The sequence below is a fragment of the Taudactylus pleione genome, unplaced genomic scaffold (assembly GCF_031769625.1).
Source record: "Taudactylus pleione unplaced genomic scaffold, aTauple2 ptg000007l, whole genome shotgun sequence".
In the NCBI taxonomy this organism is placed as follows: Eukaryota; Metazoa; Chordata; class Amphibia; order Anura; family Myobatrachidae; genus Taudactylus; species Taudactylus pleione.
In genome coordinates, this window is record NW_028284410.1 from 5,956,038 (window position 1) to 5,982,692 (window position 26,655).

Sequence of the window (26,655 nt, forward strand, 5' to 3'; positions counted from 1 at the left end):
AAATAAAATAAAGCATCTGAAGACTTATCCATAGTATGGAAGCTACAATAAATCTATGACAGGTAACTTTTGTCATAGAAAAAAGCTGCTTAGCATAACTGCTCGGCTTTGAACTCATGCCCCTGCATTATGATACATTGCTCCTAAAAATAATTCCTTATTGCCACAATATGTGTCTATATGAACTGACAGCTATAGGGGCTTTTTTGTGGATATTGATTGACATGTCCCTTAAGAAAGTTTTTATCTCTACCATCCTACAACTGCATGGAAAACCTGAACATCACCATGGCTGGCTAACCCAGAATGGACTATTCCACTATTGGAAACACATCATCTATTCTATATTCGGGCTCAATCTCCCCTCTTTACTTTAATGTCAGAGGAAATCTATTGTTTCATGTATGTCAAGTACTGTATAATATTAAGGGATCTATTTAAGAAGTTGAGAAAAACCATTTCTCAAGCAGTCTCAGATTCTCTCAATTTAAGAAAATAATTACATCAGAGAAATCAGTGATTGTATTAGTTATACCTGGAAATAAGCATCAGCAAAAGCACAAATGCTTTGCTTGAATCTCCCTGAGTCAATTGCGGGTTAAACTACTAGCGCATGCATGGCCACCGGCAGAAATACAAGAAGACCCAGAGAGTGGGTGAGGGAGCAAAATGTATCCAATCTTCCCCATCCTAGCGGGTTGGGTACAGGATGCCCGCACTCAGATCTCGGCGGTATGAATTCCGATGCATTCTGCAAGGGTTAGGATACCGACACCTACCAGTAAGTACCCCATCCCTACCCCATCCCTATATGGGCACTATTACAGGAGGATTACTAATAGGGCATTGCATAGGGGGCATTGCATAAACAGCACCACTCCTGGGGCACTGCATAAAGGGGGCTTGCATAAGGACACCACAACTGTGGGCTCTGCATAAGGGCACCACCACTGTGGTCACTGCATAAGGGGCACTACCACTATTGGGGGCACTGCATAAGGGGCACCACTGCTGAGGACACTGCATAAGGGGCACTACTATAGGGGGCACTATTATAGGGAGATGACTAATGGGGGCATTGCATAGGGGGCACTGCATAAGGGGGACTACTACTGGGGGCACTGCATAAGGGGGAATACTACTGGAGGCACTGCATAAGGGGCACCACTACTGAGGGCACTTCATAAGGGGCACTTCCACTGTGGGAACTGCATAAGGGACACTGCCACTACTGGGGGCACTGAATAAGGGGCACCACTGCTGTGAGCATTGTATAAGAGGCACTACTACTGTGGGCATTGTTTATAAGGGGCACAAATAAGGGCATTGTGTAAAAGGGGCACTGCTGTGTGTCATACATGAATAAGGGAGGTGTAATGTGAATCAAGATTGTGCTACTGTGTGGCGTAATTTGAATTGGAAATACTATTGTGTGACCACGCCACTTTCTTTTATGACCACACCCCATTTGTTTGAGGTCACGCCCCCTGGGCGGTGAGTTCCACCACTTCTCTAAGACCACTTTAAGCACTGACTACATCCCAATCTTGCACCTAAACACTCATCATGGGGTACCCTTATTTTAAAGAGGAGAGTCCCTTAGTGCAGTGGTTCTCAAACTCAGTCCTCAGGACCCCACACAGTTCAAGTTCTGCAGGTCACCCAGCAGGTGCACAGGTGTATTCATTACTCACTGACACATTTTAAAGGATCCACAGGTGGAGCTAATTATTTCACTTGTGATTCTGTGAGGAGACTTGGAAAACATGCACTGTTTGGGGTCCTGAGGATCGAGTTTGAGAACCTGTGCCTTAGTGGAGTCTGGCGAACACCAGAAAACCACATAATTATACCCTATGCTACACATAGTGTTAAGAGGTCTTGAGATGGATGTCCAGATATCCGCCATCCTAAATTTAGAGAACACATTGCTCCCCCTCATTTGATGTGGTAAGTTTTCTACTATCCAACATAGTATGTTTGGCTATAATAACATATTATTTATATACGTTATGTATTTCATTTAAACTGGTCAATTTTTTTTAAATTAATTTCAAGTGCAGATATTATTATTAAAGCCTTCATGTAGAATCATGCCTTTTGCTCTTCTTTTTTTGGCCATTTTGAGTACATTTTATATTCTATATGTAAGTAAAATATGCTATTTTCTGTAAAATGTAAAGTCTTCTGAGCAAAACAATGTATTATTTATTTCTGTGGATACTGAATAAACAAATGACTGATTTTGATGTTGCTATGTGACCAGCCCCAAAAGTGCAAATATAGAAGCAGCATTGGAGTGAGAAAAGTCTTCGCAGCAAAGGAGTTAAATCATATTATATGTTTAAAAGTACGTTCATGCAGCAGGCACATTCAACATAGTAAGCTGAGACACCCATATCCTTAGAAACGTAAGCACAAATGATCTTCCATGAACAGTTACACTTTCATACAAGTATTACCATCTATTCTAGTAGTAAATAATACATTGCAATTCAGGACCTGCCACAGCTCGCAACATGTTTTAACTACAACTCCTGTGCTATACAGTGCCGAATGAGAAATTAAAATAGTGAACACAATATTGTAATTATTACTATTATTTATTAGAGAAACAACATTTTTTGTATCTATTTTTTAATATCACAGATACTGATCATGGTATACTTATCGTGGCTGCCGGTTTCAATACCTACATTGAAATCCTGACAAGGGACTTAAGATAGGCGTAGAAGTACCGACGCCTATCTTAATCACAATACTGGAATGCCGAAGGACGCCAGACCGAACCTGAATAAGGAAAGTCTGATGGTAGCGTTAGCCACTGGGGGGGGGGGTTGTTAGCTTTAGGGAGTGTAGCGGGGTTAGGGTTAGGTTTTTTTGAGGGGAGGTTGTGGTTAGGCACCTCTAGGGGGGAGGGTTAGGGTTAGGCACCACTGGGGCTAGGTTAGGGTTAGGCACTAAGGGGGGAGGGTAAGGTTTAGGCATGAAAGGGGGGTTAGGTTTAGGCACTAACGGGGACGGTTAGGATACCAACCATCGGGATGCCGCTGTCAGTATTCTGACAGGAGGCATACTGACAGTCGGAATTACATACCCATTCCACTGATCATATACATTTCTATATAATAAATTTGACTGCTGATAAAAAATTATGTCAATGCGTTAGCATGTAATGACAGTTGGTATGAACTCTGACCCCTTCAAACTGTATCAGTAATTTCTGACATAACACACATCTACAGTCCCTAATCATTTATATTACTTCCCATACCTACTCATCACATACCACCTAATGATGAAAACACAGACAATCCTGAAACCATCTAATAACATCACAACAGGCACACAGGTATGCACAAGCTACTGTACATATAGGACCTCATTCAGAATCTCTCGCAAGATGCAATCGCTTGCTTGCAAAAAAGGGCCGGGTATGCAAATCAAGTGCTCGCTGTTTGCGCTGTAAGGACTTCCTCTATGTCTTAGTGAGCTCTTCCACCTGTCACTCGCAGCACACGTCATCTCCGGAAAGAGTCTGATTAAACGTGAACATCGAGGGCCATCGGAGCTGCTCGCATCGCTTGGTGTTGACCAAACCAACCCCAAGCACTGCGAGCAGTTCAGGCTAAAAAACAACCACGTCACGTGTGCAATGACGCTACTTTGCTAATTATGCACACCCATTAAATGCCATTCTGATGGTCAGACATGCCTGCGTTCGCACAACCACTCCCCCGTTCACAAGCACCTTCCCCTGTTACCACCCACAAAAGGCGCAATCTGTCACTCAAAGTAGCATCCTGTCTGTGTACTACGAGCGCTCAATTGTACATCACAGACGCTAGTTTGCGCACACGCACTGTGACTTAGATGCAAGAGAAGACGTGCGAAAATCACTCCTAGTGAGCGATCGCGCCCTAGCGAGAGACTCTGAATGAGGTCCATAGTCCGAAAAAGTACATTAGTAAAGATGAAAAGAAAAAAGGTAATGATCAGCAAAAGCTATTAGGGGTGTGCACCGGCCACTTTTCGTGTTTTGTGTTTTGGTTTTGGATCTGGATCTTTCTTCGTGTTTTGGATCTGGATTGGTTTTGCCAAAACCACCCTTCCGTGTTTTGGGTTCTGGGTTTTGTGTTTTGGATCTGTATTTTTTTTTAAAAAAGCATAAAAACAGCTAACATCACAGAATTTGTGGGTTTTTCTGCTCCTATGCTATTATTAGCCTCAATAACCTTCATTTCCACTCATTTCCAGTCTATTCTGAACACCTCACACCTCACAATATTGTTTTTATGGCCAAAAGGTTGCACCGAGGTAGCTGGATGACTATGCTAAGCGACACGAGTGGGCGGCACAAACACGTGGCCTATCTAGGAGTGACACTGCAGTGGCAGACAGGATGGCAGTTTGAAAAACTAGGCCCCAAACAGTACATAATGCAAAGAAAAAAAAGAGGTGCAAGATGGAATTGTCCTTGGGCCCTCCCACCCACCCATATGTTGTATAAATAGGACATGCACACTTAACAAACCAATCATTTCAGCGCCAGGGTCTGCCACATGACTGTGGCTGAAATGATTGGTTCGTTTGGGCCCCCACAAAACAAGCTGGCAATTAATCTGTCCCTGCACAAACTGGCTCTACGGAGGCAAGATGTCGTCCTCATCCTCCTCATCCACCGATTCCTTGGATAAAACAGGAAAAAGGGATTTAGGTGTCCCTGGACTGCTTACGGTCTTAGCCAAAGTTTCTGAACTTGACAGTAAATTTTTATGAATGCGCTGCAGGTGCCGTATAAGGGAGGATGTTCCTAGGTGGTTAACGTCCCTACCCCTACTTATTTCACCTTTACATATGGTACATATGGCAAGACAGTTGTTGTCCGGATTTGGATAGAAATATTGCCAGACCAAAGAGGTGGAATGTTTGGTCTTCTGCCCAGGCATGACCGTGATGGGCTTTTTCATCCCACGGACAACAACTGTCTCCCCCGGAGCCTGATTTAAACAAACCACATCACCATCAGAATCCTCCTCGCCAACTTCCTCCTCCGCGCCAGCTACACCAGTATCCTCATCCTGTTGTAATTCAACAGTGACATCTTCAATTTGCATATCAGCAAGTGCACTGTGGGTGCGCCTTTCAGCACTTGCAGGGGGCGTGCAAATGGTGGAAAGAGCCACCTCTTCCCGTCCAGTGCTGGGAAGGTCAGGCATCGCAACCGCCACCACACTTGGACTCTCCTTGGGGATTTGTGATATCTTCTTAGAACGCACAGTTCTTCACTGTGCTTTTGCCAGCTTAACTCGTTTGATTTTTTTAGAGGGAGGAGGGCTTCCATCATCATGTGAAGCTGAACCACTAGTCATGAACATAGGGAAAGACCTTAGACGTTCCTTGCCACTCCGTGTCGTAAATGGCATACTGGCAAGTTTACATTTCTCTTCAGATGATTTAAATGTTTTTTTCAAGGTCATTTTCCTGAACTTTGTCATTTGGGATTGTATGTGCCCTCTACTATGACATTGGGCATCGGCCTTGGCAGACGACGTTGATGGCATGTTATCGTCTATGTCATGACTAGTGGCAGCAGCTTCAGCACTAGGAGGAAGTGGTTCTTGATCTTTCCCTATTTTATTTTTATTGGAGAAATTTTGGTCCTCCATTTATTTTATATTGATATATACGTGTGGCTAAGGCGCACACAAACACAGAAAATTATTTTTTATTTTTGTTGGAGACTAGTGCACTTTGTGGGTTACACCACCCTTTAAGAAATGAGCCAGCCGGCCCTTTACTTATGGGACACAGGCTCACGCTTGGCGCTGCTCCTTTGTTGATGCACGTGCAGCTACAGCCCACACAATTCACAAACACAGAAAATATTTTTTTATTTTGTTTGGAGTTCCCTTTGGGGGTTACAGCACCCTTTAGCGGTCAATCCAGCCAGCCCTTTATTTATGGGACACAGGCGCACGCTTGGCACTACTTTGTTGATGCACGTGCGGCTACTGCGCACACAATTCACAAACACAAAAAAATATATATTTTTATTTTGTTTGGAGTGCCCTTTGGGGGTTACAGCACCTTTTAACGGACAAGCCAGCCGGCCTTTTATTTATGGGACACAGGTGCACGCTTGGCGCTGCTCCTTTGCTGATGCACGTGCAGCCACAGTGCAAACAATTCACAAACACAGAAATTTGTTTTTATTTTGTTTGGAGTGCCCTTTGGGGGTTACAGCACCCTTTAGCGGTCAATCCAGCTGGCCCTTTATTTATGGGACACAGGCGCACGCTTGGCACTACTTTTTGATGCATGTGCGGCTACTGCACACACAATTCACAAACACAAAAAAATATATATTTTTATTTTGTTTGGAGTGCCCTTTGGGGGTTACAGCACCCTTTAACGGACAAGCCAGCCGGCCTTTTACTTATGGGACACAGGCGCACGCTTGGCGCTGCTCCTTTGTTGATGCACGTGCAGCCACAGTGCACACAATTCACAAACACAGAAAAAATATATATTTTTTTTTTGCACTTGGGGGGAGCACCCCTGATGGACAGAGCACCCCTGGACAATACTACAGCACCCCTTTAGGACTGGGACACTGCACAGGACTTTGGAGTGGACACAGCCCCTATGGACAACTGACTGCACAACACAGTCCAGCCAGCCCCTATGGACTTTGAAGGAGTGGACACAGCCCCTATGGACAACAACAGCACAGCACAACACTTCACTGCACTACACTACACTACACAGCCCAGCCAGCCCTAACTCCCACCCTCCCTCTTCACTGTCCACAGCCGAGTGAGAAAATGGCGCCGACGCGGGTACCTTATATAGGATCCAAAACCCGCGAGACTCGGAAGGCGGGATGATGACGTTTTGCCTCGATTTCAGATCCGAGTCAGGCGGGAAAAGTCGAGCCTGACTCGGATCGGCCTCGGATCGGGGGTGCTCAGGGGGGTTCGGATTTCAGAAATCCGAACCCACTCACCCCTAAAAGCTATATAATAAAATGAAGTGTTAATAAAAATTAACATCCACAGTGCGGACGTACAGCCACTTCAACACATTTTGAGCACCATGCAACCATGCCCCTGCTCCCCCTACATAAAAATAAAATAAATACAGTATACTTGCCCTCAGTAAAGTTTAAAAGACTAATACAGCCATGCGTCTGTGCACATTACGCCTCTTGTGCACACGTTTGGGCCAAAGCAGTTACGTGCATACAGTAGCACATGCCGCAGCCAGCATCAACAACTAGAAGAACTGAAGATGGACTCACGGAGGAAGAGTTACTAATGTCTAAAAAAAGAGAGAGAGGGATGAGAAGACCAAGAAACTGAGGGGGATGAGAGAAACAGATGAAGAAACAGCGGGGCAGGAGAGCAAGAAGGTGAAAAGGAGCAAGGCAAAGGAGCGGTCAGGAGAGAGAGGTGGCAAGTGAAATATATACTGTAGTAGGGGAAAGAAATGAAAAGAGAAAATGGGGAGGGAAATAAGGGAAAAGTGTTGAGGTAGGAAAAGAAATAGAAGAAGTAGGAGAGAGAGATGGGGAAGAGAGAGGTGGAGTTAGAGGGAGAGAGAGAAGCAGAGAAAGAAAAGGAGGAGCGCTGGAGAGGGGGAGATAAAGAAAAAAACAGGCAGTGGTGGGGACTACAGCTAGTAAGACATATTTCAATTATTTTTATTGATCATTTATTTTCAATTCTTATAATTTCTCATTCCAACATTCCATTCTATTTTTATATCCTTACTCATTACAAAATTTATAATACTACATACATAATTTTATCAATATGTAGTCTCATTGCACCTTGTTGAGAACCTTCAGATCCCTTATAGGCAGCAAAATACTATTCACCAAAAGACATCGGGAAACTGTGCTTCTAATCTCACAAAGGGGTGCAAGCCAAATCCACTCTTCTTCAAAATCCTGCAGGAAATGGGACCAAATAAGGAGATCATGCTTGATCTTCATAGACCACAAGTTCTCAAACTCGGACCTCAGGACCCCACACAGTGCATGTTTTTCAGGTCTCTTCACAGAATCAAAAGTGAAATAAGTATAACCACCTGTGGACCTTTTGAAATGTGTCAGGGACTAATTACACCTGTGCACATGCTGAGTGACCTGGAAAACGTGACCTGTGTTGGGTCCTGTGGACCGAGTTTGAGAACCACTGTCCTAGACAGCCAAACAAAGTTAAACATTTGTTTTACCCTAGTCACATCCTTTTCTAACTTCCTAATCCATAGGGACAACCTTACATACAGTACAAAATGAAAGAGGCCTAATAATGACAAAAGCTGCCACATTATAACTGCGCCAGACCCCCAGGCACAACCCCATTTGCTTCCTGTCTGTAGGCAACAGCCAGTACCAATTAAATTTCAATCCTAGGTAGTATAAACACGTAGTGGGACCCTCCATTTTGTCATATAGAATCAAGGCCAACAGGACACAGAAAATCACTCACACAGAGAACAGGACCTCCTGACAAACAAATTACCCTCCTGGTTCAAACACAAGGAAATCATTCACAATAAATCACAATTAATGATGATGATATATATGGTATTATAATGTGGGCTGGAGACCAGAATCCCAGAGTGATTTTAGGGCTATGTACTCTGTGGTTGCCACGCCAAGGGGAAATCCAGGGTCAAAACCACATGCAGGGGCCTGGAAATGGGAGATTGGATTGGAAAAGACTAACTCAGGGGTAGGGAAGACATAGGCGACCACAAAAGAAGCTGCCACCACAGAGGGAGGTGCTAAAAGATGACCCCAAGGAAACTTACAGAGGAGGTACAGGAGGCAGTCCCCAAGATGTAGGGACAATGGGGATGGAGAAGGGAAGGCTGGGCATCATACCCTTTGGGAAGGGCTGGAGTGGAAACATGATGAACATGCGTAGCCAGCAACCATGATGGAATGGGGCGTGACCCCCACCCACTGCAAACCAGGATCTCTACTGAGTGCAGCTAAGCTGAAATGAGTGCAGGTGGAGTGAGCGTCATTGGTAATTGTGCAGCAGAAAGGGGCAGAGCTGCAGACCACACAAGACAGAAGGTTGACAGGAGAGCAGGAGGATAGCAGGCTGCTGAAGAAGGCCCAACCATTTTGATAAGGTGCCTGGTGAGCTGCGGAGATTAGCAGGAAATGGAGAATGCAGGAGAAAACAGGGAGGAAGAAGAAATGGAGAAAAGCAATAAACAGAGACAGGAAGATAATAAAGAACAGGCCAAAAACAACACAGATATCCTTAATAAAAGTCTAATTGGGAGACTGATACAACAAAATAAACATTTGTTTTACTACTAGATGCTTGTCTTTAGTAAAACATACAGTATATACAAGACTGTGGCTGTTAAGGTTGCAAGCAACTTTTACTTGCACCAGCACCAAGGATTTTCTTATTAACTGTGTGCAGTGCTTATTTTTTCATTAAACACTTCAAATGGAATATATTATTAATCAAGTAATTAGTGAGTCTTGCACATCGTCCCCTGGCTCACTCTTGTATTTTACACTCAGACAAAGGGGCTACTTTTAAAATGTGTAGCTGAAGAGGATCCAGATTAACCTTTGTCATTTTGTTAGGTGGGGAGAAATTCTGTAAGTCCTGCTTATTGTGAATTCTCACCTAAATGTAAGTGGAATGTTATTTTTGTTATTATTACTATTATTGTGAAATAAACCTCTTTATCTATTTGAAAACAAAAAACACACACAGAAAAGGAGAGCGCCAAGACTAGGGTTTTACAACTGACAATTTGCTGCTTCCAATTGAAGGGAATAACTGTTACACTTTTAAAATATATACCAAAAAAAAATGAGAAAAGGAAGCGCTATTTGTCAGAAAAAGAATACACATTTATTTGTAAAACAATACACAATTTTAAAAAATTACATATAAAACACCTTGTGCAGTGTATACTATATCTTATTACTTGGACACAGATTAAATCATCAACATTCACTAACACCGATTAAATAAGCAACATATACAAACCACAGTGTTGTTAGTATAGGTTTAAAATTTGTTAGCTTTTAACAAAACAAGCACCTGATTCAGACCCGCTTGGTAGGATGCGTTCGCTCGTAGCTGGCCTATTTTCACATTCTACGCATGCGTACGCTTCACAGTGCGCGTGCGTGAACTAGTCCATGTGATCTGGAAGCGTTCGCTCGCTGTGCATAGACAGCCCTGCAGAGTAAGTGACAGGAGAAGCCGTTTGTGGGTGGTGACAGTGGCTGGCCATTAACAATGGGGGAGTGGAGGTGCGAACGCAGGCGTGCTTGAGCGTCTTTTCGCCATTTCAGAGGTGTTCATAATTAACAGGCAGCATCATAGTACACGTCACCTGGATGTATGTCACACTGAAGTGATCACAGTGCTTGCATAGGGTATAGTCAACCGCAATAGTTCGCTTCCGATGGTACCTGATGTACCGATGATTGCGTTCTCTTCCTAGAGATGATGTGCGCATGTGGGCGTCTTAAGATAGGCTGGTGGGCCTCTACATACACAAAGCGATCGCATGCCAAGACATAGTGGGCGTGCTTATGCCTTGCTGTGTGATCGCCTCCCTTGCTGGGTGTGTATCGGATTTGAATACGCTGGGTGCTAGCATAAGCATCTAGGCTACCTTATTTAAGCAGTCCACTTTTAGTAAGCAGAATGGAGTTAGTATGCAAAACTCTTTAGTCCACAGTTTTCCAAAATGTCACACATTTATTTGCAATTTAGTATTTTTAAGCAGCCATGAATTTAGGGCACCTGGTCGATGTTTTCGCATGCGTATGCATCACATGAGCGCACGTGAACCAGCCACTGCGGTCAGGATGTGATCGCAGTGAGCACGCACTGGAATTGCAGAGTGATTGACAGGTGATTGTTTGGGGATGGTGATGGGGGATGATCTGAGATGGGGGGTGGTCAGAGAAACGCAGGCATGCCTGTGCGTTTAAACGCCGTTACAGGGGCATGCATAATTAAGCCTCTACAATTCCATACGCAGTCTGAGTACTCATTGTATGCAGGAAGTTTATCAGTTTGGGATTGAGGGTCACGTCAACCACCACTGTCCGTATGGGTTTGATGGTTATTGATGTTACTGATGTTTTAGCTATCTAGCTAACTAATGCAGATGTAAATAGAAAAAATTGATCACTCTAAATCTCTAATTGTAATTCTTACAAAGGAGTGTCACCAGCACTCCAACATCAGTACATTTAGGAAACAAGTTATGCAGAACACAAGATGGTGCTGGTTTACAGATACAGATACTCAGACTGATAGTAATGCCGAGATGGTTGATGCTTTTGACAATGTAATGTCAACATTAATTTCCACTCATGAACAGGATAATTCCTAACATGAAAAAGAAAAAAATATACAAAACATTTCAAGTCCTTTCCCAGGTACTGATCAATCATAGATGACAAAATCTAGAGGTCTATATTGACATTTAGATGTGGTTTGAAAATATAGCATACCCCACTCACTATAAAGTAGGTGGTGTGAAAGCACATAAATGTTTCTTTTCCAACCAAATGTTTACCCGATATTTAGTATAGAGTCAGATGATAGGGAAGCGTACCCAAACTCACATCTCCATCAGCTTTCACATGCATGTTTCGATCACAGTAAATGATCTTTTTCAAGGTGCATGGGACTATCACAAAGGGGCAGGCATAAATACCCTCTCCAATCATTCAATAATTGATAGATAAAGAGAAAACCCCTAAACATGTATTACATGATAACCTAAACAGAAAATAATCCAAACTAATATATGGCTTTATCTTGTATCCATGCCGCGGTCATGCCGCACATCCTAATTACAGTCCTGACCACACATCCGGTCTGATCACCAGAAGTGAAATAGTTCATGCTGCATCCCTGGGAGTCCAAGTGGCTTTAATGGAAGTTACACCATTCACTGAAAGTAATGCCATTCGAGCAGCAAGTACGGGAATCCACATGGCATCACTCTAGAAACAGAAAGTGCGCTCCCTGCATCTTACATCATCATATCTCTGAGGCGGTTTGCAACACATAGACTCTGGCAACAACTCCTAGTAACTCTATATGGTCCATGGTGTATTCTAGGTGGCTTCCTTCTGGTACTCGCTTGCCATGCATACTGTGGTTCGGTTATTATAGCATAATATGGATAAGACAATAAAAAACTTTAACATAATAATATTTTAAAACATACAATGTATAAAACCATCAAGAATAACAAAGAATCATATAAAAAATATGTCCTTGGTATGTTGTCTTTATAGACATAATAAATATACAGCAACATATAATACATCAAATATATAAAATAACCATATATCTAAAATAGGAAAATTAATTACAAAAATGTAAAGAAAACATTTACTTCAAAATCTTGATTGAGGCCAGAAGGCATTAATGTCCTATAGTTAAAAATAAATTTAATTTCTTCCTTTGCTAAACATGACTGGATGTCCTTATGACTCACTAAACCCATAACCGCCTTGATACCATAGAAATTCTTGATATCTTCTGTAGAACAACAATGTGTGCTCTTAAAATGAGTGTAGAGGGAATTGGACTCTAATCCCTTCCGTATATTACATAGATGTTCCCCTATTCGTACCTTTAGTTGTCTAGACATTGGACCAATGTAGAATTTTCCACAATTGCATTCAATTAAATAAAGTTTTTTGTATTTTACAAGTAATGAAATCTTTTATTTGGTATTTCATACCATTTATCTCGATTTTCCATTATTTTCCTGCCATTGTGCAGTTTTTTAATATTCCTACAACCCACACATAGGCCACATCTATAGAACCCCACAGATTTAATATGCGTATTGTTCTTATCTAGACCCAAATGTGCACTTTTAACCAATTTAGTTCTTAAATTTGAGTCCATCCTATAAATGGAATCAGTATGATTTACCGCCGGCCACAAGGCCGGTGAGTCTAATCCCGGCAGCGGCAGCCCTAAAGAGGAGGAAATCCCAATCATCCCTAAGGTAAGTACAACTAACCTAATTCTGCCCCCTAACCCTCCCTTAGGGGTGCCTAACCCTAACCTCCCCCCATGTGCCTGACATTAATCCCCCTCTAAGTGCCTAAACCTAACACCCCCTTCCCCGCAGCCTAAACCTAAGTCTCCTGGGGGGGATGCCTAACCCTAGCCTCCCCCCGGGGGTGCCTAACCCTAACCCACCCTTCCCCTAGCCTAACCCTAACCTCCCGGGGGGGTGCCTAACCCTAAGTCTCCCCGGGAGCCCCTAACCTAACCCTCTCCCCCCCGCAGCTGTCCACACCCGGCGCCCGGCTTACCTTTGATCGGTAAGCTGGGTGTCGGGCTCCTGGCATAGGTGTAATGACAGGCATCGGGATCTCGATGCCTGTCATTTGACACTTGCTGGAATTAGACAGTTGGGAATCTGGTGGTCGGCATTGCATCTGTCGGCTTCCCGACTGCTTCCCCCTATAAATATGTACTGGTTTTGTGGGGATAGCTTTACCTATGATAGGGTCTTTCTGTAATATAGACCAATGTTTTTGAATATGTGTTCAACATCCTTATGTTGAGAAGTGAAATCTGTAATAAACACCCATTGGAACTTGACGTCTCTCTGGGTATTAGGTTTAGAAACTAATAAATCTTCTCTATCCACCTCCTCCGCATCCTTAAGACCTTTCATGATTATATTTTCTTTCTAACCACTTTTAATAAAAGATTATTTCGTCTTGACTGCCTGTTCTTTAAATACCTCTATATTAGAGCAGTTCCTTATTAGTCTCTTGAACTGACCCCCAGGAATCGATGTAAGCAATTGAGTTTGGTGACAACTGTCCATTTTAATTCAGGGCATAGAATCAGTTGGTTTTTGATACATATGCAGTATAGTCTAAAAAATGTATATATTCTGTTTGGATATCAAAACTTAACAAAATTCCTTTATCATTAATCTATAAAATTCTACAATATCCTCTAAAAGTGATTTATCACCCTTCCAAATAAAAAATACGTAATCTATATATCGAGACCAGGACACTAGCTTTGCATTATATGTGTTATTATTCAAAACAATTTCCTCTTCCCATGATCCCATGAAGATGTTTGCATAGCTAGGTGCAAACCTAGTGTCCATAGCATTCCTGACTTGCTGAATTTATAAATTTTCTTTGAAGATAAAATAATTATGACGAAGGATAAATCTATTCCTTTCAGTAAAAATTCTTGCAAGTTTATATCCAAACTAGATTTAATAAAAAGGCTGCAACTCCCTCTAGACCTTATTCATGTCTACTGATGGTATAAAGTGAGCTAACGTCCACGCTTACAATTTTACAATCATCTTCCCACCTAATTTCTTTAAGAATATTTAAAAAAGCACCAGTGTCTCTATGATGGGATTTATTAAATAAAACCAAAGGTTGTAAATAAAAATCTATAAACTTGGAAAGATTAGCTGTAATTGAGTTTATTCCCGATATTATAGGTCTACCTGGTGGGTTTATTTGGATTTTGTGCACTTTTGGAAAGATGTAAATCACTGGTACTGTGGGTGCATCATTATATAAAAATGTAGACTCAGTGACTTTCAGGGTTCCCTTTTCAGTGTATATATCTATTAATCCTTTAAGTTCCAATTGAAAACCCTCTGTGGGATCTTTCCTGAGTCTTTTATAGGTATAAGGTTCATTCAAAAGTTTATATTTCTTTCTCATAGTCTTCTATATTAAGTAGGACTATGCCTTCCCTTTGTCGATGGGCTTAATGATAAGATGCTTATCAGCCTTTAGGTCCTTAATGTTAGATCTTTGTTTAAAGTTTATATTAAACTTAATTTTTTTAGATCTTAGGTCTTTTATATTATCTATATCCTGTGTTAAGAATGTTTCTAGAAAGCATTCTTTTAAATGAGATGGGAAAAATGTAGATTTAGGTCTAAAATTGGATGTGGTCCCATCCCCTGTCTATCCCAAGCCATTATTTCCTTCTATACTCATAAACAATTTCTTAACTGTTAGCTTTCTCATGAACTTTTGTATACCTACAAATAATTCAAACTCATTGATCTTAGTGGAAGGGGCACATTTTAGGCCTTTACTTAAGACTGAACTTTCTTGAGCATACAAAAAAATAGGGTAGACACAGCTCACCAGCGCAATCACATAAATTAAAATTATATCATTTCAAACCCCATTGAAAAGGTAAGTAATAATAGAATCAAATCCTTTTATGGTGGTCCTCAAAAGGAAGAGTTCTTGGTCCGATCCTTTTCAGTAGTCAGTCATCATAAACCCCCAAGAAAAGAAAAAAAGGCGTATATATAGTGTAACACAATTTTTTAATCCAATTAAAACATAGTACAAACAACAAAGACTTGCATGGACTTGTAAATCCCCTAACAGCTGAATAGGTAACAATTACCAGATCTCAAGAAAAAACTGGCATCAAACAGTTCCTTGGGAACAGTAGATGGTGTATTCACCAACAGGTATCCAGGATGCACAGCCGGCTAGGAATCTTTTTCTGTCACCGGTATTCAATCAGTGGGGTCCTCCGTCCATAAAACCAAACCTTGCCTCCGCAATCACTCCGTTTTGTCTGGATTCGCTCCTTTACTTAATACATTCCGTTGTTATGGGAACCATCTCCTTGACGATCTGGGCGCTAACTCCATTATGATGAAAAGCTGGATTATATTTATGATGACTGACTACTGAAAAGGATCGGACCAAGAACCCCTTCCTTTTGAGGACCACCATAAAATGATTTGATTCTATTATTACTTACCTTTTCAATGGGGTTTGAAATGATATCATTTTAATTTATGTGATTGCGCTGGTGAGGTGTGTCTACCCTATTTTTTTGTATATTCTGTGTGGTGGAGGTGAGGAGGAACTTGAGCATTCAAGACATGTGAACTTGAGTTAAATATTTTTACCACCCCCCATATTGATTTCCAATTGCGTGATGCAATCAATAGTTTTATCTTCACTGATGTTATCCTCACAGACTTTCTTTTTGTGCTTATGTTTATTCCACGGTTTCTTTTTACCCCCTCTTTTTCCTCTTGATTTCTTAACTCCCTTTAATTTCGATATCTTAGTTTGGGTCTCATCCCTAATAAATGTTTCCTAAGTTAAGACATTACTGTCTATGTAGAAGAAGGTATTATACAAACCAAAACGTATCAAAAACCAACTGATTCTATGTCCTATTTTAACATGGATAGTTGTAACTATACTCAAGGCTTACATTGATTCCAGGGGGTCATTTCAAGAGACTTAAAAGGAACTGCTCTAATATAGAGGTATTTAAAGAACAGGCAGTCTAGATGAAAGAATCTTTTATTAAAAGTGGTTATAAAGAAAATTTAATCATGAAAGGTCTTAAGGATGCGGAGAAGGTAGATAGAGAATATTTATTAGTTTCTAAACCTAAAACCCAAAGAGACGACAAGTTCCAATGGGTGTTTATTACAGATTTCACTTCTCAACATAAGGAAGTTGAATACATATTCAAAAAACATTGGTCTATATTACAGAAAGACCCCATCCTAGGTAGAGCTATCCCTACAAAACCAGTACATATTTATAGGATGGACTCAAATTTAAGAACTAAACTGGTTAAAAGTGCACATTTGGGTCTAGATAAGAACAATATGCGTATTACATCTGTGGAGTTCTATATATGTGGCCTATGTGTGAGCTGTAGGATTATTAAAAAACTGCACAATGGCAAGAAAATAAAATTTAGATAAATGGTATGAAATACCAAATAAAAGATGTCATTACTTGTAATACAAAAACATTATTTATGCCATTGAATTGCAATAGTGGGAAATTCTACATAGGCCAAAAGTCTAGACAACTAAAGGTACGAATAGGGGAACATCTACGTAATATACAGAAGGGATTAGAGTCCTATTCCCTCTCCGCTCATTTGAAGAGCACACATTGTTGTTCTACAGAAGATATCAAGAATTTCTATGGTATCAAGGCGGTTATGGGTTCAGTGAGTCATAAGGACATCCAATCACATTTAGCAAAGGAAGAAATTAAATATATTTTTAACTATAGAAGTGAAATGTTTTCTTTAAATTTCTGTAATTCATTTTCCTTTTTTAGATATGTGTTTATTTTATATATTTGATGTATTATATGTTGCTGTATATTTATTATGTCTATTAAGACAACATACCAAGGACATATTTTTTATATGATTCTTTTTTATTCTTGATGGTTTTATACATTGTATGCTTTAAAATATTATTATGTTAAAGTTTTTTATTGTCTTATCCATATTAGGCTGTTTATATATTAACCCCACCACAGTATCTATGGCAACTGAATACCGGAAGGAAGCCACCTAGAATACACCAATGTATACACATGGACCATACAGAGTTACTAGGAGTTGTTGCCAGAGTTTGTGTGTGCCAGCCACCTCAGAGATATGATGTAAGATGTGGGTAGCGCACTTCCTGTTTCTCGAGTGATGCCACGTGGATTCCAATACTTGCGGCTCGAATGGCATCACTTCCGGCGAATGGTGTAACTTCCGGTAAAGCCACGTGGATTCCTGGCAATGGAGAATGAACAATTTCACCTCTGGTGATCAGACCGGAAGTGTGGTCAGGACTGTAATTAGGATGTGCGGCGTGACCGCGGCATGGATACAAGATAAAGCCATATATTAGCTTGGATTATTTTCTGTTTAGGTTATCATGTAATACATGTTTAGGGGTTTTCTCTTTCCCTATCAATTATTGAATGATTGGGGAGGGTATTTATGCCTGCCCCTTTGTGATAGTCCCATGCACCTTGAAAAAGATCATTTACTGTGATCGAAACACGTTGGTGGTGGGGCCTGCAAATGTTATGGTGCGAGCCACTTTTATTTACCCTGGGAAATTTCACTGATGGCAGTCTGGGGAAGTCCTGAATCCCATTACTGCAATGATTAGTGTTTTATATGTACCATCTACTCCAGTGTAATGACGGTGTTATCTTCCATATATTTTTTACTTTGTAAACTTTTTTAATAAACCATCCTTTCTGATACAAGCTCCATTCCCCCATTTTTTTTGTCTTATGGAAAACCTCATATATGAGGGAATAAGGACGGAATAAAAGAAAGGGAGGGAGTTAAAGTCTACAGAAAGAAACCTTTATATGCATGTGAAAGCTGATGGAGATGTGAGTTTGGGTACACTTCCCCATCATCTGACTCTATACTAATTATCAGGTAAACATTGGGTTGGAAAAGAAACCTTTATGTGCTTTCACACCACCTACTTTATAGTGAGTGGGGTATGCTATATTTTCATACCACATCTATAAGTAAATATAGACCTCTAGATTTTGTCATCTATGGTTGATCAGTACCTGGGAAAGGACTTGAAATGTTTTGTATATTTTTTCTTTTTCATGTTATGAATTATCCTGTTCATGAGTGGAAATCAATGCTGACGTTACATTGTCAAACCATCTGGACATTACTATCAGTCTGAGTATCTGTAAACCAGCACCATCTTGTGTTCTGCATAATTTGTTTTCTTAAAGGCAAATGTAAGGAAGGTGTAGGGGCTTTATGTAGTGCTGGACAACTGCATCTTGTGCTGCGGCGGCAGTGTGATCACATTCATTTGCAGAATTTCGCTATGGACGGGTGCATGTGAACGCAGCGTTGTGATCTGTGTTGAATCAGGCCCTTAGTTTCAGGTAGCAATTATTAATATTATAATCTCCATCATCGAAAACTAACAGTATTTTCTCAGTAAACACAGTTCAGGTAGGAGGCACAGTGTTGTTACAAAGAAGTTATGCAAATTCACTTACTCCAGCATCGGAAAAAGCGCCAACTTGTAACAACAAACAACAATGTGCATGCTGTTCATGCAGCTGAAATTAACGAGACCAATCCCTTACACCCCAGCTGCTATGATTTTCTATAGTGCAGTTTTATAGGAGGGTACAATTTGCCCAGTGCTGAGTGAATTTCCAAAGAGAGATTTCACAAGGAGCAGCACAGACAGTATTACTGCTGGTGTCCTGGTTTATGGTCTCCACTTGACACGTTTCTCTGCCTTAGTTTTTATTCAGCGACTTCCTCAGAAGACTTCAGTATGGGGGAGGCAAAAAGCAGACTAACATAACTTGGATGTAATGTTAGCATAACTGTGAACAGATAAAGACTGGAATAGATGCCCTGATTCAGAGCCGCTCGCTCTGACAGAGCGCTCGCTCTGAATCAGGGCCGTCCCTCTTAGTTTTTAGAGCGGCCTCCTGGCCGTTCGTATAGCGGTGGGTGACCACCCACAGCTATAGCGGGGGCCAAAAAGATGGTCGCGATAGTCAAGACCATCAAGACCATCGGGCTTGCGATGAGACCCTTGTGGTAGGGTCTCGTTGCCGCAAGCCCTGGAGTGCTTTCGGCACTATCAGTGCCAAGAGCACTCCTACTGACATCACTTGTGATGTCAGTGGGGCCAGCCCCAGATGGTAGGCGTTCCCATGGGAATGCCTCCATCTGGGCAGCCACGCCCCTGGCACACCCACCAAAGGGGGCGTGCTGTCACTCACCATCGACAGCACGCCCCCTTTGTAGCGAGATCCATAGCGATGGCTTGCCCTTCGCTATCCGGGTCTTGCGCATGCGCTTGACGGAGCCGGCTCTCTCGTGCACATGCGCACTGGGCCAAGATCGACCCGCTTGCGAGCGCTCAGCGCTCGCGAGCGGGCCTGAATTAGGCCCAGAGACCCATATATGCATATCCAAGGATGATGGTCACCAACACTACCAAACTAATTCTGATTAACGGACAGCAAATTAATCTATAAAACTGATAGGTGCTTTCTTCATAGTTCATGCATACATTATGTTTTTGTGTTTTAGGAAATGTTTTGTACATATATGAGATGGAGAGTTGTATGCACTGTATTAGAGAGATGTTAAGTTTTCTTGATACCCAATAGTGAATGCATATTTTGCAAGCATGGGTGTAAGTGTATGTGATATATACCTGACATAAAGCAGGCGCATATGTTACTATGGGGTCTATTTACTTAGCAGTGTTATGATGAGACAGAGTGAAAAGTGATAAGAAAGTGATAAGGTGCCCGCCAATCAGCTCCCAACTGCCATCTCACAGGCTGTGTTTGAAAAATGACAGTTGGGAGCTGGCACCTTATCACAGACTTATCACTTTTCACTCTGTCTCCTAACACTGACCCCTATGTGTCTAGATCAAAATCAGCTTTTATTTAAACACACAATTGGCTATACAACCTGATGTACCTTCCAATTTAGATGTCTTGCTTACAGAGCATGGCAAGAACCCAGTCAGGACTTAGGGCCTGATTCAGAGCCGGATGCTCTGACCAGAGCGCTCGCTCTGAATCAGGGCCCTCCTACCTGAAAATGGAGCGGCCTCTTGGACGCTCGCATAGCTGTGGGTGACCACCCACAGCTTACGCGAGCGTCCATGATGATGTTCGCGATGGTCAAGACCATCGCGACCATTGGGCTTGTGATGAGACCCTGCAGTAGGGTCTCGCTGCCGCAAGCCGTGGAGTGATTTTGGCTCTATCAGAGCCAAAATCACTCCCACTGACATCACTAGTGATGTCAGTGGGGCCGGACCCAGACGGTAGGCATTCCCATGGGAACACCTCCGTCTGGCAACCACGCCCCCGGCACGCCCGCTAAAGGGGGCGTGCTGTCAGTCACCATCGACAGCATGCCCCCTTTAGTGCGAGACCCATAACGACGGCTTGGCCGTCGTTATTCGGGTCTCGAGCATGCATACGACGGAGCTCCCTCCGTCGTGCGCATGCGCATTTGGGTACCATCGACCCGCTTGCGAGCATCCTGCGCTCGCGAGTGTGTCGGAATGAGACCCTTAGTTCCACCCAACAAATACAAAATAAAAAAACAGGAAACTTAGGGCCTGATTCAGACCCGCTCGCGAGCGCTATGCGCTTGCAAGCGGGTCGATGGTGGCCCAGTGCGCATGTGCACGACGGTGCCGGCTCCATCGTGCGCATGAGCGAGACCATGGTAGCGACGGTCAAACCATCACTCCGGGTCTCGTACCAAAGGGGGCGTGTTGTCGATGTTGAGTGACAGCACATCCCCTTTGGTGGGCGGGCCGGGGGAGTGGCTGCCCAAATGGAGGCGTTCCCATGTGAAGACCATCGCAACCATTGGGCTTGCATCGAGACCCTTGTGGTAGGGTCTCGTTGCCGCAAGCCCCAGAGAGATTTTGGCTCTCACAGAGCCGAAATCTCTCCCACTGACATAACTCGTGATGTCAGTGGGGCCGCCCCCAAATGGAGGCGTTCACATGGGAACGCCTCCGTTTGGGCAGCCACTTCCCCGGCCCACCCACCAAAGGGGCGTGCTGTCACTCAACATCGACAGCACTCTCCCTTTGGTACGAGACCTGGAGCGACGTTTGCCCGTCGCTATCAAGCCAGCTCCGTCGTGCACATGCGCACTGGGCCACCACCGACCCGCTTGCGAGTGCATAGCGCTCGCGAGCGGGTCTGAATCAGGCCCTTAATTTCCCCAGAAAGTTTGCATATATTGGATCACACAAAACTGCACTATCCTTGTTTTAGCTATCATTTTACACATCTGCACTACTCCTTGTCAGGACTCGGTGCCGCACTGCGGCATGCTTACCTATTCGGTGGCTATCTCCACCGCACTGGAGCCAATGGAATGAAAGTTCCTGGTCACATGATTGTGTCCACCAATAGCAGGGAGGCAGGGACGATAATAGGGGAGCTTAGAGTTCTGGAAGATGCCAGTACAACGTTGGACATGCCTGCATGAAGTGGCTCCAGATACTGCGGTTCTGCTGCTGTCCCTGCATACCTTTCTACATCAGTCCCAACCGATACTCTTACAATTTTGGCTCCGGTCGATACTCCTGCAATATTGGTTCCAGCCGATACTTCTACAGCATCGGTCCCAGCCGATATTCCTGCAACATCATTCCAATGTTCCTGCAACATTGGTCCCATCCGATATTCCTGCAACATCGGTCAAAGCTGATATTCCTGCAACATCGGTCCCAGACGATATTCCTACTACTGTACGTCAGTACCAGCCGATATTCCTGCAATATTGGTCCCAGTCGATACCTCAGTTACCCAGACATTATTCCTGCAATATCAGTCCCAGACGATATTCCTGCTACATCAGTCTCAGTTGATACCTCAGTTACATTGGTCCCAGCCGACATTCCAGTCACATCAGTTTCAGCTGATTAACCACGCCATCGGTTCCAGCCTAGAGGTTTGCATCATCGGTTCCTACCAAAAAACTCTTAGTTCTCTCCAGGGCTGGACTGGGACTAAAAATAGGCCCTGGCATTTAAAGAACACACAGACCCACCTTGCGTCAGCATCTGGCTCCTGGCATATACTCCTCCCCTTACTAATCCTGACCCCTCCAACTTCTTAGTTTATGCTCTTACAAATATAATTAATATTAGAACAACAGACAAGTACACATCATTCTCTATTAAAATGCATACAACAGAGCACATCCTGCTGGGAGTCAAACATTTGGTATTGTGGACCTCATTCAGAGCCGTACGCTCTGAGCAGAGCGCACGCTCTGAATGAGGGCCGCCCTCCATAATTAAGGAGCGTCCTCCTGGACGCTCGTATAGCTGTGGGTCACCACCCACAGCCTATATGAGCGTGCAGTTTGATGGCCGCGATGGTCTTGACCATCGCGACCATCGCCACTGCGAGCCGGAGCCTGCGGTTGAGTTTTTCAACCGCAAGGCCCGGAGTGATTTTGGCTCTATCAGACCCAAAATCACTCCCACTGACATCACTAGTGATGTCAGTGGGCCGGCTTCTGATGGTAGGCGTTCCCTTGGGAACGCCCCCGTCAGGGAGGCACGCCCCCGGCACGCCCACCAAAGGGGGCGTGCTGTCACTCAACATCGACAGCACGCCCCCTTTGATCAGGCACATCGAGCGAAGGAAAGTCCTTCGCTCGTCGCGTCTGGCGCATGCGCACGACGGAGCTCCCGCCGTCGTGCGCATGCGCAGTGCACAACATCGACCCACTTGCGAGCGGACAGCCGCTTGCGAGTGGGTCTGAATCAGGGCCAGTGTTAGTTCTGTTAAGTTGTGTAGACACCTATAGATATATCTGTCCAATTCGTGTGGTGGGACAGAAAATCTGGGAATGTGTGGGAGCAAGTAGCAATAACAATGTGCTCCCAAATGCTGCAAAATGGACCAGATTTTCTTTTCCACCAGACCAGAGAGATATCTATAGGTAAAGCTGGCACTTTACTGGTGTAGGTCATACACAGGGCTGGATTACAGGGAGGGCGACAGGGGCGGTCGTCCTGGGGCCCCCACACATAGAGTGCCCCCACACACTGTCAATGGCCCCCAGCCACATCCCCCAGATCAACCGCTTTTTTTTTTTTTACTTTTTAATCTATAACGCTGCAGCCTTGTTAGGAAGCAGCTCTGCCTACTGACATTCAGGGCTGCTCACTCAGCGGGCATTCCGTGACGTGAGGTCACATGATCCCACCTGCAAGGAGGACAGAGCCGCACTCGCAGTAGCCAATACCACAATAGGAGGAAGTTGAACTAGCAGCAGTGCAGCCAGACGGCCTTGGCTGGACTGCTGACAGCTGTACCGCCTGGGCCGGAGAGAGCCAAGACTGGTGCAGCTAGTTGGGATTCCTCCGGCAGCGCTTTTAAGGACAGGATTTCACTAGGGAAGTTGGTGCTGGTGACGTCACTCTGGCCTGCATGTTGAAAAAGTGATTTGTTACAGGTACTATGATGGGAGGGAAAGGGAGGGGGGGGGGCAAGAGGCTTAGGGGGGGTGGTGTTTACATTTTTACGGAGATTTTTTTCAGCCTTATATTTAATCTGACTCCTTGAAAAACTCACACCTCCAGCCATCTCTCAGCACCTCATACTGTCTCTGATAACCTGTCCTGTTACTCTGCAATCATCCTGTACTACTGTATATCTACTTCTGTTTCTGGTAGCATGTCCTGTGTTTTGCCTACACTTATGTACTCTCTGTCCCCACCTCCACCCTCTTGCAGTTTACATCTCTACCCTCTCCTATGTGTGATATATATATATATATATATATATATATATATACGGACCGGCGGCACTCTCTTACAAATAACGACTCAGACAGCAGGCATATGCAAATCAACGTTTCGATGTAATCACATCGTCCTGATGCCGATGTGATTGCATCGAAACGTTGATTTGCATATGCCTGCTGTCTGAGTCGTTATTTGTAAGAGAGTGCCGCCGGTCCGTTTATATGTTGGAGCCCCTTGCTGTGGAGCTTCTCCGGAGGGCACCTCGCTGATTTTTGAGCAACATGGGAGTGCCACCCACACTGGTCTATATATATATATATATATATATTGTGATAGGATCACTGGTAAAGTGGTCTGTAACAGGGACATTTATCCCAGATTCCTGTCTTATGTGTTTTAAAATCCCCAGGAGAAAGTGTGCAGTATAGCAGGCTTGAGTTTCGGCTTTTTGAAAAGCCGGTTTGGGACCTGGGGGTTGTGGGTGAGAGAGGGAGGGCTCCACCCACGGCCACTCCAGGTTTTGGTTCTCTTAGCCTGGTAACAGGCTTATTAGAGTTTTCCACCTGGGAGAGCAGACAGGGAGTTTGCTCAGACACTTGGATACCTAACTGTGAGTGTTGTGCTGTGATTTTGTTGCTGGCGAGGGCATTAGGCCCTGCCAGGTTCTGGTAGTGAGGGAACTACCTGTGAAGTTAGTGCCCCGACAGGGCTAGGATTTATATTTATGTTTTCTTTATGTTTCTGACATTGTACAATAAAGACTGGCGCCGACCAGCTTGTACTAGCATCCAGACTGGTGTGCTGCTTCCCTGCTGCTGTGTGTATGTGTAAGGAAGGAGTCCTCTACCCAGGAGAGGGACCCCCTAACCTAACTGTGTCACAATATATATATATATATATATATATATATATATACATATATGTGTGTGTGTTTATGTATACAAACATACACATATATATATATATATATATATATATATATATATATGCCTGTGTGTGTTTTATATATATATATATATATATATATATATATAACACACACAGGCATATATGTATACATAAACACACACGCATATATATATACACATATATGTGTATATGCATGCTTGTGTGTGTGTATATATATATATATATATATATATATATATATATATATATATATATTAGGGATGTGCAGGCTCGGATAGGTTCGAGTTTGCACGTGGAGTTCGGATTTTTCCCTCCAAAAAAACGGAACTCAGAACGAGGCAAAACGTCATCTTACATGGACGAACATCATCATTCCTGGACAAAAGACCAGGAATGATGATGTTCGTCCATGTAAGATGACGTTTTGCCTCGTTCTGAGTTCCGTTTTTTTGGAGGGAAAAATCCGAACTCCACGTGCAAACTCGAACCTATCCGAGCCTGCACATCCCTAATATATATATATATATATCACAATTTTAAATGATAGGTGCTCCCACACATTTGTTGCCCAGGGGCCCCCACAGATCTTAATCCGTCATCCGCCCTGGTCATACACAAAGAAAGGGGAAGGCATTTTCCCAAGCCCTAGTTTAGCAATTGTAGAAGATTAGATAGTGGTCATTATAGGACGTTTTTAGGACAGGGGTGCTGAACGCAGAGGACACATCTGTGCACACCAAAGCAGAGCTGTAACTACACATTTTAAAGAGAGTGTTTGTACCGCCATGTGTAGGTGAAGCAGAGAGCGCAAACAAATTCAGGTGTGGTTTTCGCTGGGAAGGGACGTAGCCACCTAATTTTTCACGTTGCGTCACACAGTAGTGTCTCTTTTTCACATTACGTCACACAGTAATGTCCCTTTTTCACATTACGTCACACGGTAGTACCCCATAGTCACACTACAAAACACAGTAGTGTCCCTTAGTCACACTACACTGCACAGTAGTGTCCCTTATTCATGTTACATCACACAATAGTGCCCTTTTTCACCTTTCGGCAGACAGTAGTGTCCCTTTTTTATGTTATGACACACAGTAGTGTCTCTTTTTCACATTACGTCACACGGTAATAGCAACATACTAAAAGAAAAAGAGGGAGACAGGAAATAGAGAGGAGGAAAGGGGGGAGCCAGGAGAAAAAGAGGAGGAATTTGGGTAGCTGGAGAGAGAGAATGAAAGAGGGGACCCAACATAGGAGAATTAGGGAGAGCCAGGAGATAGAGAGAGGAGGAATAGGAGGAACTGGGGTAGAGAGCAAGAGAATATGGGGAGCCAGGAGAGACATAGGAGAAATATGGGGAGTGGGAAGAGAGAGAGTAGAAATAGGGAGAGCCAGGAGAGAAAGAGAAGGTATAGGTTGAACCGGGAGAGAGCAGAAAAAGGGAGAGCCACGAGAGAGTGAAGGAACAGGTTGAGCCGAGAGAAAGGGAGGAGGAACTGGGGAAGCTAGAGAGACATAGGAGAAATAGGGTGAGCTGAGAGACAGAGAGAGAGAGAAGGAATAGGGGAAGCTGGGGGAGAGAGAAGGAATTGG